The sequence below is a fragment of the Vombatus ursinus genome, unplaced genomic scaffold (assembly GCF_900497805.2).
Source record: "Vombatus ursinus unplaced genomic scaffold, bare-nosed wombat genome assembly UNPS02014812.1, whole genome shotgun sequence".
Lineage (NCBI taxonomy): Eukaryota > Metazoa > Chordata > Mammalia > Diprotodontia > Vombatidae > Vombatus > Vombatus ursinus.
Genome location: NW_020954590.1, coordinates 89,024,816 through 89,038,514, shown reverse-complemented (window position 1 = coordinate 89,038,514; position 13,699 = coordinate 89,024,816). Strand labels below are relative to the sequence as shown.

Below are 13,699 nucleotides of genomic sequence, written 5' to 3'. Positions count from 1 at the left end.
CATGCACAGTGGCCACAACCTGATAACATCTTGGCAGACAGTCTAAACCTGGTTGAGGGTAATCAACAGGCCTCAAACCTGTGGGTAAATTAGGGAGATTCCCACCTCAACCATGTGAAGATTTTCCTCAGGGGAATGGGAGGATGAGAGTAATTTGTTCTAACAGCAATGAAGGCAACTGAAGTATGAGCTCTGGAGTGCTTGGAGCTTGGTAAGACAACAAAGATGCCAAGGTCATTCACTGAATCCTGGGCCATTGCCAGTCATCCTGACCTTTGTCCTGCCACTGGCCTTAGATGACTTTGGAAGAGAGTGTGAGGCTGATGACTTTGTGCATCTCTGCCTCACTTGAACCCAATTCACCCATAAGTCGAGACATCACCCTGTAATGTCATTGGTCCTCTTTAAAAAGGAAGGATGAACAGCTACAACATGTAATCTTCCCCCTTAGATTGTGAGCTCCTTGAGGCTTTTTTTGCTTTTCTTTGTGTCCCTAACACTTAGCACAGTGCCTGACATATAGTAGGCACTTAATAAATGCCTGTTGATGATTATGATATCTTATTTCTAGACGTACTTTTTACAATTTTTAGTTTCTTTTCTCCACTTTTCTCATCATTTTTTCCCTTTGAACATTCCTAGTCTTTTTACCTATTATAAAGTCTGGAGGAGGAAAGTAAGCTCTAGTGAGAGCCATTAGCAGTATAAGAGAAGGAAAGCAGCCAACTTTTGGGGAACCACTTCCATCAGTAGAAAGTATTGCCCTAGAGTCCTTGTGGGCCCACATCACTTCCTAAGAGTCTGCAGCAGAGAGCCAAAGTCTAGATGAAAAGTGAAATAGATTAGAGGATGTCAACCATAAGGCATCATGGGGTTTTGGACTACATTGATTCCACGTGTTATAGCTAACAATTATTGGACTTCTTTCTTTCAGTAAACCATCCTTCAGGCACATGATGGCCTGCATTTTAGGAAGTTTAAATGGGGAAGGGGGGGAGTTGGTATGGGCTTACTTGACTGTCCTGTGGAAAGATTTTCCAAGTTTCTGGGTGATGAAGAGCTCAATTCAGGAGAAATATGATATCCTTGAAAGGTAAATGGGATCCCTTGTGTCACGGGGATCTTTGACAAAAAGCTTATACATGCACATACATACACATAAAGGTATGTGTATAAACATGCACATGCTGGAAATATTCAAATGAGTTCACTACACAGCTGTAATTACAATATTATGCCCTCGAGTTAACTGTTCCTTTCAGTTAATATATTCCCTGCCAATCACGGATATTTCCCTTGGAGACCTTTAAGAACAGTATGTTCATTGTCCTTTTAAAGTGTAACTGGTAAAAACTGACCAAAAACAAATAATTTCTAGGAGATTTGTTAAAATCATTGCCAAATTGAATGGGGTGATAATTTTTCAGCATAATCTAGATTTAACCCTAATTTAACCGCTTAAATTAATTTTTAAATTACTTCCACTTTCTGAGCCCCCAAGGTCACTTATATACCTTGAGTAGCTTTTCATTTTCATACTCTATTACTGGAATTGTACTGAATTACTGAATAATTGTAAAGTTAATCTTGTTTAAGTAAAAGTTTAATGGAAAGGTAAAATACAAGTGCCTCTGTCACATTGGCTATGTAAGCCATAATGCCATTATTTTATAGTCAGAAATCACAAGTCATGTGGGTAATTTTTACAGAAATTAACTCTGTAAAGTTCATGTACCTTGACTATTTAGGGATTAACTTTTGGTCCTATCAGTGCCTTGTTTTGTGACAAATCCAAGTTATCTTAAACAGATTTGAAACTTTAACCATGAAGATAAGTCTAAATGCTATTATTGTCTCAAAGTCAATATTGTGTTTTAAGATAACCTTCCTGTGAAGTAAAAGGATCTTACAAGGAAATGCCATGCAGCTCTAACTGGGGTCACCTTTCTTCCCTAGCGCTACTAATGCTGCCCTGACATGTTTAATACTGCACAAGGGAAAACACCAGGGCATAGTAATCATGTGCTGCTGCCTTTCAGTTACAGCTCAACTTTTTGTAGCGGGCAAGTAGGGAACCAGGGAGTTCTTCAAGTCATTCATAAACATGAAAACAGACTGTTGTCTTGGTGGCCAACGGTATTAATTTACTAATGAGATTTACATGTGTCACTACAGTTCCTAGGTTCTACAGTAACAGCTCACAGGAAAAATAAACATTGTATATAATGGGGTGAGTGTGTGTGGGTGTGAAAGAGACAGAGGGACAGAGACAGAGAGAGACAGAGAACGACAGAGATGTAGTAACAGAGAGACAGACAGAAACAGACAAACATACAGAGACAGAGAGACAAGAAGAGAGAGAAAATTTTTTGGAGTAAGATGGAGTCTCTAATTTATTTTGACTTTCCAGTGCTCTGGCTGCTCATATTACTCAGAAAGATTTTTTTTTTACCCCTCTGCTACTTTTGGAAATCAGCTACAGTAAATGTAAATATGTAAAAGCTGGAAGTACTTTATTTGTTCCTACAAAGAAAAATTATTCTCCAAGCTACCATCCCACACCTATCAGATTGGATAAAATGATAAAAGAGGAAAATGACAAATGCTGGAAGAGATGTAGAAAAAATAGGCACTAATACACTGTTGGTGGAATTGTGAACTGATCCAATCATTTTGGAGAGCAAATTGGAATTATGCTCAAAGTTATAAAACTGCATTTACCCTTTGACCCAGCAATACCACTATTAGGTTTATTTCCCAAGGTGATCAGGGAAAATGGAAAAGAACCTATATATTCTAAAATATTTATAGCAGGTCCCTTTGTGGTGGCAAAGAATTGTAAATTGAGTGGATGCCAATCAATTGGGGAATGGCTGAATAAGTTGTGGTATATGATTATGATGGAATACTACCATGCAGTAACAAATGATGAGCAAGTTGGTTACAGAAAAACATGGAAAGACTTGCATAAAATAATGCAAGTGAAACAGGCACAGCAACATTGTTGAAGAATAACTGCAGATGACTAAGCTATTTTGAGTACTATAAATCATTCAAATCAGCTACAAAGGACTTATGAAGGAAAATGCTATCCACCTCCAGAGAAAGAACTGATATATGGAAGTATATATTTTATGGTTCCACATATATGTCTATATCAAATGTTGGCCTTCTCTAATGAGAGTTTGTGGGGGAGACAGCTCAGAACTCAAAATGCAACTGAATAAATGAATGAATAAAATAAATGAAAGAAAAATTATTATATTGGCTCAGCTCAATGAATAAAGGATGGGTGATTCATAGAGAATGGATAACAATTAGAATCTAACTTTCTCCATGGAAAATGCTTGATCATTTCCATAATAGCAGTCAAACTATTAAGTAGGGGGAAGGGGTGATATTTGGAGCACTGAAAGCTTGGAAATGGTCTATTTTGCTTGTTTCATAGAAATTGTTTGGGTTTAATGATTGGGGTAGAGAAACTTTCCCCAATATCTATCTACAAAGTAATATCTAACTAATTATTGGCTTACTTACCTATGTATCCAGTTCCATTTATATCAACAAACACTTATTAATTGCCTGCTGTGTGCAGGAGAAATACTGGGGAAGGTAACAAAGAAATGGGACAGAGTCTCTACTCTTATATAAGCTTCAGTCTTGTAGAGGGATAAGACACAAAACCAGATATCCAAAGTACTGTATGAGGACTGGGGGGTCAGAAGTGACCAGGGGGATCAGGAGGAGATGCCATCTGAGTATAAAGGATAGATAATAATTCAGTGGGTAAAGTGGAAATTCTAGTGATAGGGAATATTGTGAGCAAAGTCACAGAAACAGGAGGAAACAGAGCAAGTTCAGGGACAAAGTAGTTCAGTTTGTCTGAAGCACAGATGATGTGGTGGAGAGAAATATGAAATGAGGCTGGAAAGGTATGGTGTGGCCAGATTGTGGAGGATTCAGGATAGATAATAAAGGGGTTTGAACTTGATTTAGTAGGCAAGCATAAAGTACCAAGGACTTTCAAGTAGCAGAATGTCAGAACCAGATTTATGCATCAGGAAAATGGGTCTGCTAGCACTGTGAAAGATGAAATAAAGTAGGAGAATACAGAGGAGGGAAGACCATTTGGAGGCAGGTGATATTGAGGCACTGGGGTGACAGCAGTGAGAAAAGAGGGCACAGGTGTGAGAGGTGTTCTAGAGGTGGAATTGGCAGTGCTTGGTAACTATTTGGAAATGAAAGGGGAAGCAGAAGAGTAAAAAAATAACACTAAGATTTTGAACATGTGAGTCTCAATGAATGGTAATGCCAGAAGTAGAAATAGTAAAGGCAGAGGAGGAATAATAGGAAAGGAAATAATTTTAATTTTGAGCTTAACCTCACCCTTAAATTTTACAAAGGAGAAAACTGAGCCACAGAGAAGTGAAATAACTTGTCTAAAGTCACAAAAGTTAATAAATAGCAGAGACAGGATTTGGACCCTTCAACTCCAAATTCAGAGTCCTTTCTAGTCCATCACATATGTTGAACTTTAAGTGATGAAGGAGAAGGGAACAAGACTTTATTAGGCATTTGCTATGTGCCAGGCATTGTGCCAAGGGCTTTACAAGGGCTTGCAACAATCTTGGGGAGTAGCTACTATTATAATCCCCATTTTACAGTTGAAAAGCTGAGACAGACAGAGGATAAGTGATTTACCCTTACACAACTAAATGTCTGAGCCTGGATATGAACTCAGGTTTTCCTGATTCCAGGCTCAGAGCTCCATGCAATATGGAGTCACCCAGCGGTTTACTGTGCCACCTAGGCAATCTCCAGATAGAGGAGGAGCATAGCATATTAGAAAGAAAGGTTTAGGAGTGACTGACTAGGTGGTGCAGTGGAAAGCACTCTCCCTGGAGTCAGGAGGACCTGAGTTCAAATTTGACCTCTAACACTTACTAGCTATAAGTGTGACCCTAGGCAAGTCACTTAACCCTGATTGCCTCGGAAAGAAGGGTTTGGAATTAAATGACATGTATTCAAATCCCAACATTTCTACTACCTCTGTAATTAGGAAAAATCATTTAACTCCTCATCTGTAGTAGAAGAATTGGAAAGACAATCTTCTAAGTCCCTTCCAAAAGTAAGTTCTATTATCCTTTATGAGGTAGGCAGTTAGAGAAAAGAGTTCAGCAATGGAAATGTAGATTTGGGAGTCATCTTTACCAAGGTGGTATTCAAAACTGTGAAAGTAAATGTAATTATCAAAGGATAAAACTTAGTGAGGTAAAACAAGAAGGCCAAAGACTTGGGGAATCCCTTGGGAAATACCCACATTAAGTGATCATGAAAAGTATGAGGAGGAGACTGAGATCTCTGGTAATCTTTTTTTTTTTTAATTCAATTTTATATTCAGTTCCAAATTCTCTCCTTTTATTTTTTTAAATCTCGTTGGGATATATAGTTATCCCTTCCACATGGCAACTTTCCCGATCATGGTTTTGGTACATCACAGAGCAGCATAAGAAATTAAACATGAATTTGGAGGGAGTTTTGCAGAAGCCATAGGCAACACGCAAAGGCCAGCAGATGACACAGAAAAAGTTTAGAAACTCAGAAATACATAAAGTCTATGTACAGTGTTATATAATATTAATACATTTTAATTTTTAATACCATAATAATTCAGACTTCTTCTCTGATATGGGGGGGGGCAAAGTTTTTTATGCAGGTTTTCCAGATTGCAGAGGGTGCCGCACCCTTAACCCCCATGATGTGGAAGGAATAACTGCAGACCTAGCAGCAACATCACCAGATAGGTACAGCTTAATAGCTTTCTGAATATAGCTCCAAATTGCTTTCCAGAATGGTGGGACTAGCTCACAGCTCCACCAACAGTACATTAGTGTACCTGTTTTCCCACATCACCTCCAATATTTGTCATTTTCCTTTTTTGTTGTCTCAGCCAATTTGATGGGTGTGATATAGTACCTCAGAGTTGTTTTTATTTCTATTTCTTTAATTATTAGTGATTTAGAGCATTTTTTCATAAGACTATTGATAGCTTTGATTTCTTCTGAAAATTGCCTTGTCATATCTTTTGACCATTTCTCAGTTAGAGAATGGCTATTATTATTTTGATAAATTTTGCTCAATTCCCTCTGTTCTTGAGAAATGAGAGAATTGCTATAACCTTGCCCCCCCCATTTCCTGCTTTCCTTCTCATTTTGGCAGCATTGGTTTTGTTTGTACAAAAAACTTTCAATTTAATATAATCACTATCCCGTGAGCCTTTCTATCTGTTAGGTCATGAAGTCTTCCCTTATCCATAGATCTGACAGGTAATCTTTTCTATGTTCCCCTAATTTGCTTATGTCATCCTTTATGTCTAAGAACATGAAAGTAAAACATTTATTCAGGATTAAAACAATTAGTAAACAATAGGAAAATAATCTCACATGTCTCATCTTTGAGTCAGTAGTTGGAGGAGAGAGCAGGAGGAAAAATTACCCAGAAAAGTCATGTTCTGAGATGAAGAAGGGCATTACAACATCTTTCCTTCAACCAGGACTGGAGTTTGGGAAAACTTATTCACTCATCATCCAATACTTCTCATTGTCTCAGTCACAGGGAATGGAATTCTTTCTCTGTTCCCCTCAGCTTAGGTTCAGCAGCCAATAGAAAAGCTGTATCACTGAAGGACTCACTCCAGCACTTGGTGCTATCATATCCCTGGAAAAGTTCCTGGGCTTCCTTTATCTCTGGAAACGGAACATAGTAAGTCTAACCAGCCAAAAAAACATATGTGAACAGGAAACCATATCCCACAACATTTTACTGCTCCAGTTGGGTTTTTTGCCTCTGTAACTCAGAAACATACCAGTACCTGCTGGAGGCCACATATAATTGCTTCTCTATACACTCCCCTTTGGCTTATGCCCATCTTCTTACCCCTGGAATTTCTCTCCCGTTCTCATGATGAATGTCTGGTACCCAAGCACTCTGTGTCACAAGATTTTAGTAATAGGAAATTCAATCAGGCTCATCCTTGAGATCCAGGGTTACATGGCCCCTTTTACTGTTGCTTTTAAGAAATGTTGAATAGCATCAAAGGCCCATATATATTATGTACCATAAACTTGTAGCGGGTGAAATCAGTCCAATTTAATTACTTCCTCCATTGATTGTTTCTAATTCATAGGCATGTGTACTTCTTGGATATTTATGCAACTGGTGTCATAGAACTGATCTAATACTCTGCATGTTCTTATTTAGCCAAGACAGTCTTTCTTTCTTACAACTATATAGGAAAAGACATACTACAGACACCCTTCTATACGCTACAGTGTAGCAATGGATTTGGTTAGAGAAGCTGTGTTCAAATCTCACCTGTGCCAAGGTCACTTGGGTGAACTTGGGCAAATCACTTAAACTGTCTGGGTCAGTTTGAATCAGATGATCTGTGAGGTTCTTTCCAGCTGTAAATCTATGATCTTATGAACTATGCTCCCATAGTTTCCCTGGGCAGAGGAATGAGCAAATGCTACTAAGAGATGTGGAGAACTAAAAGGGGGTAACATAGAGAAAGCAACACTGTGCAGAATGGCAGAAGAGAGGACCAATGCCATCTTCTGGAGAATGTACACAGCCCAGGTTGGCTGAGGCTGGAAGCAGCAGAATAAGGGAGTGATGACCATCCCCATCCCCATCCCCTCACTGCCATGAAGAGTTGATGAGAACAGCACGGTAAATCCATGAGCTCCTTGTATCCCCTACATTCTCTGTTGATGCTGTCTGAATGAGTCATATTCCTCTGGGTTTCTTGGTTATTTACATAACTAGTGTTGCAGAATTAATTCAGTCCCCAATATGTTCTTGTATAGAGCCTTACAGTGACAATAGAAGTATTAATAAGGTTTTTCCTCATCAGGAAAGTTCTGGGGTTGGCCCCTAAGAACTCTGAGGTCCCTTCTAGCTCAAATCTAAAATTCTGTTTCCAGAATTTTGTACCCCGGGGATGCAGGGCAGGAAGGCAACAAGTCAACAAGCAAATCTAATAAGCTCTTACCAAGTGTTTACGTTTGCTAAATGCTATTTTCCTTGGGGTATATGCCAAGTAGTGAGATCTCTGGGTCAAAGGATATGAACAGTTTAATAAGTCTAAGATATTTTCTAAAACGGTTAGACCAATTCACAGTTCCACCAACAGTGTACCTAAATCCACTAAATTGTAACAACACAAATAAAAAATTCATCTAGGCTCTCCTTCAACTCCCCCCCACTTATCCACATTCCCCCCTTTCTTTTAAAACACTATCCAATGGGTATGGCTTCTCACCTAGGATCCATACAGGCGGCTGCTATTTTCCTTCCCCAGCCCTTCTTAATTCCAGTGCCTTCCCTCCGTTAATTATTACTTTTTATCCTGTATATAGTTTGCTTTGTATATATTTTTTGCATGTCTCCTCCATTAGACTGTAAGCTCCTTGAGGGAACGGACTTTTTGCCTCTTTTTGTATCCCCAGCACTTAGCATAGTACCTGGCACATAGTAGGCACTTAATAAATGTTTATTGAATTGAACTGAATAGTCTAAACCCCTCATTTTCAGATGAGGTAACTGAGACCCAGGGATAGTAAGCGACTTACTCATGGTCACACAGCTAGTACGTGACTGAAGCAAAATTCTAATTCAGGATTTTCTGACTCCAGGTCAAGAGTCCCATCCACTGGCACTGCAAGTTGGCTGTTGTCTCTTGCCCAGGCTTTTATCACTCACCACTACATCCCTTTAAGCTGATTTTATAAGGACTTTTTATTCTTTTTGGACAGTTAAAATATTAGAATTTGGATTTGGAGCCAGAGGATAGAACTTAGGCTCTGCAATTGCTGCCTGCATGTCTTCTGCTGCTAGGATTCTTTATTTTTATATTCCTGTCATATCCATCCTCTAGACTAAAATTCCTTCCTTAAAGAAAGAGACCACATCTTAGTTATCTTTGTAAGCAGTCTTGCATTGCCATCTGCCTCATCTCAGCCCAAATGAAACCTCCCTGGCCTCCTTTAAGTCTCAACTAAAATCTCACCTTCTATAGGAAGCCTTCCCTAACACCTCTTAATTCCAGTGCTTTCCCTATCTTAATTATTTATTATTAATCCTGTGTATAGCTTGCTTTGTATATTTTTGTTTGCATGTTATGTCTCCCAACAGATTGTAAGCTCCTTGAAAGCAGGGACTTTCTTTTGCACTTAGCATTGTACATGGCACATGATAAAGACTTAACACATGCTTTTTCATTCATTTATCTCCAACTGTAGGCGTCTCAAATTCAAAATGATCAAAACAGAATTCATTATCTTCTCCCCCACCCTCATCTCTCTTTCCAATTTCCCTCTTTCTGTTGAAGGTACCAACGGAAGTCCTAAGTTCAAATCTGGCCTCAGGCACTTACTGGCTATAAGATTCTGAGGAAGTCATGCAACTTGTTTGCCTCAGTTTCCTCATCTGTAAAATGGGGATAATAATAGCACCTACATCCCAGGGTTATTGGGAGGATCAAATGAGAGTCATACATATGATGATATGGAATTTGAGGGGGTACTCACTACCTTCCCCATCCAATCAGTTACCAAGCATTCTCAATTCTATTTCCATTCCTTTTTCCTCACTCATACCACATCCATCCTAGTCTAGACCCTCATTACCTTTCAGCTAGACTGTTGCAATCCATTTCAAATTGGTTTTCCTCCATCCAGTGGCTCCCATTTCTAATCTATCCTCTACTGAACTGCCACCTATTGCTACTTTCTAAGATTTCTAACCATATCATTCTCCTGCTATAGGATAAAAATACAAACCCCTTTGGTAAGGCATGTCAAGGGCCTTTTCAGTCTACTTTTTCAGACTTATTCTATATTGCTTTCCTTTATGCACTTTTTGATCCAGAAAAATCAAACCTACTTCCCATCCCCAGAATGCTTTTGAAGACACTTTTCCATGGTTGGAATGTCACATAGCTTTCCCATCTCTGCCTCTTCAAAATCTTACCTTCCTTCATGTTTCAGTTTAGGTACTGCTGGCTTTGCAGAACTTTTCCTCTTCCCCTCAAAATGGCTTGCCTTTTTTCTTCCTCAAATTATCTTGTATTTTCTTATCTTCATATATGTTGTATTCCCTTGTACAGGGGTTTTAAACTTAGGTCCCATTGGGGGTCTATGGATAAATTTGGGGGGGGGTGTCTGTGACATGGATAGGGAAAAAAATAGATCTTTATTTTTCCAGCTTCTAACTGAAAGTTATCATTTCCTTCAATTACAATTATCCCTTTACATAAATTCTCATCACACAAATTTGACTTTATGTAAAGAATTCTGAAAGAAATCCATATTCTTAAAAAAACTATGTTAACTTTACTGTACCATACTGTACTCTCTCTCTCTCTGCTCCTGCACCTCTCAAGCCCCCCACCCAAAAAAACCTCCAAGTGAAAGCAGAACAATGCCCAGCCACAGCCCGTCTGGGGGCTTGGCTTGAGACGTTGGAGAAAAAAGACTGTTTCCAACCTGGGTCCACCTGCCTGTGTATCTTCGCCCTCCCTCCTGTCTTGTTTTTGAATCATAGTAGGCAGAACTAGGATCTAAATTTTTCAAGTATTTAGCAATATCTTCTCAAATCATGAGATTCTGCACTGTAATTCATCTTTTGGAGTCAAAATTTTGTCCAGACATATCAATGTCATCTGCAGACTTATCTTCATCCTCATCTTCACTGTTATAGTCTCTTTCCCTCCGAGAATTTGGTTCTTCTTCTCCCAACTGATGTTTTGGGGAATTCACTTGTTCTATTAACTTTCCTGAGGCTATTTTTTTGGGGGGGCTAGGCAATGGGGTTAAGTGACTTGCCCAGGGTCACACAGCTGGTATTATGTGTCTGAGGCCACATTTGAACTCAGGTCCTTCTGAATCCAGAACCGGTGCTCTGTCCACTGTGCCACCTAGCTGCCCCCCTGAGGCTAATTCTTCCTGCAGCTTCTGAGCTTTCAGTATACCTTTAGCTGGGTTAACTTTGTCATATTCTTCCTAATCTTCCTATGTTTCTCTGAGTTGCTTGCCATTCCAACCACCCCTTTTACCATCATATTAATCATAAGCTGAGGTAGCAAATGTTCATCGTTTGCTTTGTTAGTTCCTGTGAATTTGGCACCATGGCGCCTAGGTCTCTCAAAGCAGTGGGGTGTGTGTGTGTGAGCCCCACAATTTTCACATGCTCCTTTGAGGTATTTTGTAGTCACAATATTCTCTTTTACACCCCTCTTATACCATTCTTCTGATGAATTGTACTCTTTCTGTTTCTCAGGTTCGGGTCTCTGATGCTTTACTGTGGGTTTTTTTTTTCCGAGGCAATGACTTGCCCAGGGTCACACAGCAAGTATCTGAGGCTGGATTTGAACTAAGGTCTTCCTGACTCCACAGCCATCTAGCTCCCTAGTGCGGGTCTTTTTGGTGGATTTATATACCATGGCACAGAGACGCACTGAGCAATGTGAGGACTGATATCTTCCCCTTCCTCATCTACTTTAGCTGGTGCATTACTCAGCTTTCTCTGTTCTTCTAGCTCCTTCTTCTTTTTCCAGCCTTCCCTTCTCATTTTCTCTGGCTCTTCCAAACCCATGTCATTTGATCCCCCTGGGGTGACCAGTATTTACTGCTTCTGCAGTGGCGCCCCCACCCCAAAAGAACGGCCCGACGACTCAGACGACAGCCAGGACGCACTTCCGCCCCTAGATGAAATTTAAAGACCGCGCCTCTCGGGCTATTCCACCTTGGCGCCTGCGCATGACTAGCGTTCTCAGACTCGGCCAGGCGCAGCTCCCCTCCCAAGCCCAATCCAGCCTAGATACGGAAGGAAAGTTCCTGATAGGTTCTTTCTGCCGGAAAAGGCGGAGCCCGGCCACCGGAAAGGGTTGGCCCCTGATCCCAGCGGCCTTTTATCCGCAGGCGTGCGCGCATCTGGCCTTTTTTTCTCGGTGCAGAGGTTTCGGGGTTGGTATGGAGGTGCGGTGCCGCGGATGGCGGCGCGTGATGCGGCATCCGGGGAAGTCTCGGGAGCCCCGCACCCGCCTGCACCCTTCGGGAGCTATAGTCCTAAAGTGAGTAACGGCTCGGGACTGTTGCTGGCGTGGGAGGCAGCCCGAGTGGGCGGTCTAGGCGGGGGCTACCGCCGGCGCCCTGCGAGGGAGGAAGGAAGGGCCGAGCTCCCTCTCCGTCCCGACCGGCGGACTTCTGCCACTTGCGGGGGGTGGGGGCCGCTGCCCAGACCGGGGGCACCGCGCTGCATCCGGCTTAACCGGAGCATGGGCCCCCGGTGATCTTGATAAACTTATATTTTTATTAACATAAAAATCGCGTCATATTTAAGATATTCATGTTTATTTGTTTTAATTTTATTCACATGTGCTTGATATATTGCACGTGCACGTGTGTCCCCTGCACGGCTCTTCCTGTGCTTTCTGCATCGGGCAGCTGCCTTCACTGCACTTTCATAGTCACTTCCTTACAAGAGGATGCAACTTTGTACTTAAACTTTACAAATGGGGAGGCAGTCATACACACTCGAGCAGATGTTGGCAGACTCAAGAATTATTTAATAATTTGTGTGTGTGACTTTAAGCAGCATCACCGGTGTTAAGGCCTAGTTTGTCCTTCAAGTAAATCTGGCCCTAGCGTTTGCTTTCTTATGCCAGCACCTTGAGCTTGAGCGAGGCCTTGCACGTGGTTGGTGTTTGGATAATGTTGAATTGCCTAATTGTTCCTGAGACTTGATTTAACTGGTTTCGCCTTTTATTCAGTAGCCAGTTGTATTTGGTACCACAAATAAAAGACATTGAAGGTTATAGTAAAATTCATTTTTATCTAATGCAGTTTGAATTGGAAAACATATAACAAGTTGTTCTGTTGTAGTAGGATTAGTAGTAAATACAGAATTAAAAGATTTCAGAACTGTTGAGCATTATGCAAGCTGACATGAATTCTACATGTGTTCACAATTGGAGCATTCCTAATTAGCAAAGCCTGATATTATGTGGAATTATTTTCCACCTTTCATGTCTTAAAAATGGTAAAATTACTTTGAGAACTCCATTCTTGATGTTTTCATAAATCATTTTCAATAACTGCTTCTAATTCAGATGACAAATGACTTCTTTCCTTATTTAGAACTTGGAAGACTTGAGAATCCCTGATCGTGCCCTTTACTCCATGTGAACATGCATAAAAGGCAGCTTAGAATTTAATTCTGTTGGGTTTCATCAGAGTTGATGCTTGTTAGTCATAGGAAGGTATACCCTAATGTGACCTTAGATTGAATATACAGGACATGACACTATACTTACATTGAGGTTTACATACCCAGCATTGTATATATAACCTTTAACTTAACCTCATCCTTTATCTCTGTCAAACAGACAGAAAAGCAATAGCTGGGTACTCGTTAGGAACATGTTATTCTTGAAAAATCAATACTTGGAACAGAGTTCATTTCTTGCTATGCGCCTGTCATTTTTTTTCTACGTATCATAGAAAATCACTTTCTATTATAAAACTAACAATTTCTCAGTTTTGGAACAAATGAGACTGAATCTTGGCATTCATTTGGCATAATGATGATTAAAAAAAAAAAAGCCGTTTACCCAACTGAGGGCTTCCTTGAAGTAACT

General features: G+C 40.3%; 1 long non-coding RNA gene across 1 annotated transcript in view; it reads left to right on the top strand.

Moving 5' to 3' along the window:
• Positions 1 to 11,968: 11,968 nt before the first annotated feature.
• The window catches only part of LOC114054131, a 5,205-nt gene continuing 3,474 nt past the window's right edge, over positions 11,969 to 13,699 (top strand). The window contains exon 1 of the long non-coding RNA XR_003570437.1: positions 11,969 to 12,133. This is a non-coding gene — a long non-coding RNA (uncharacterized LOC114054131). The remainder of the gene's footprint in view (positions 12,134 to 13,699) is intronic.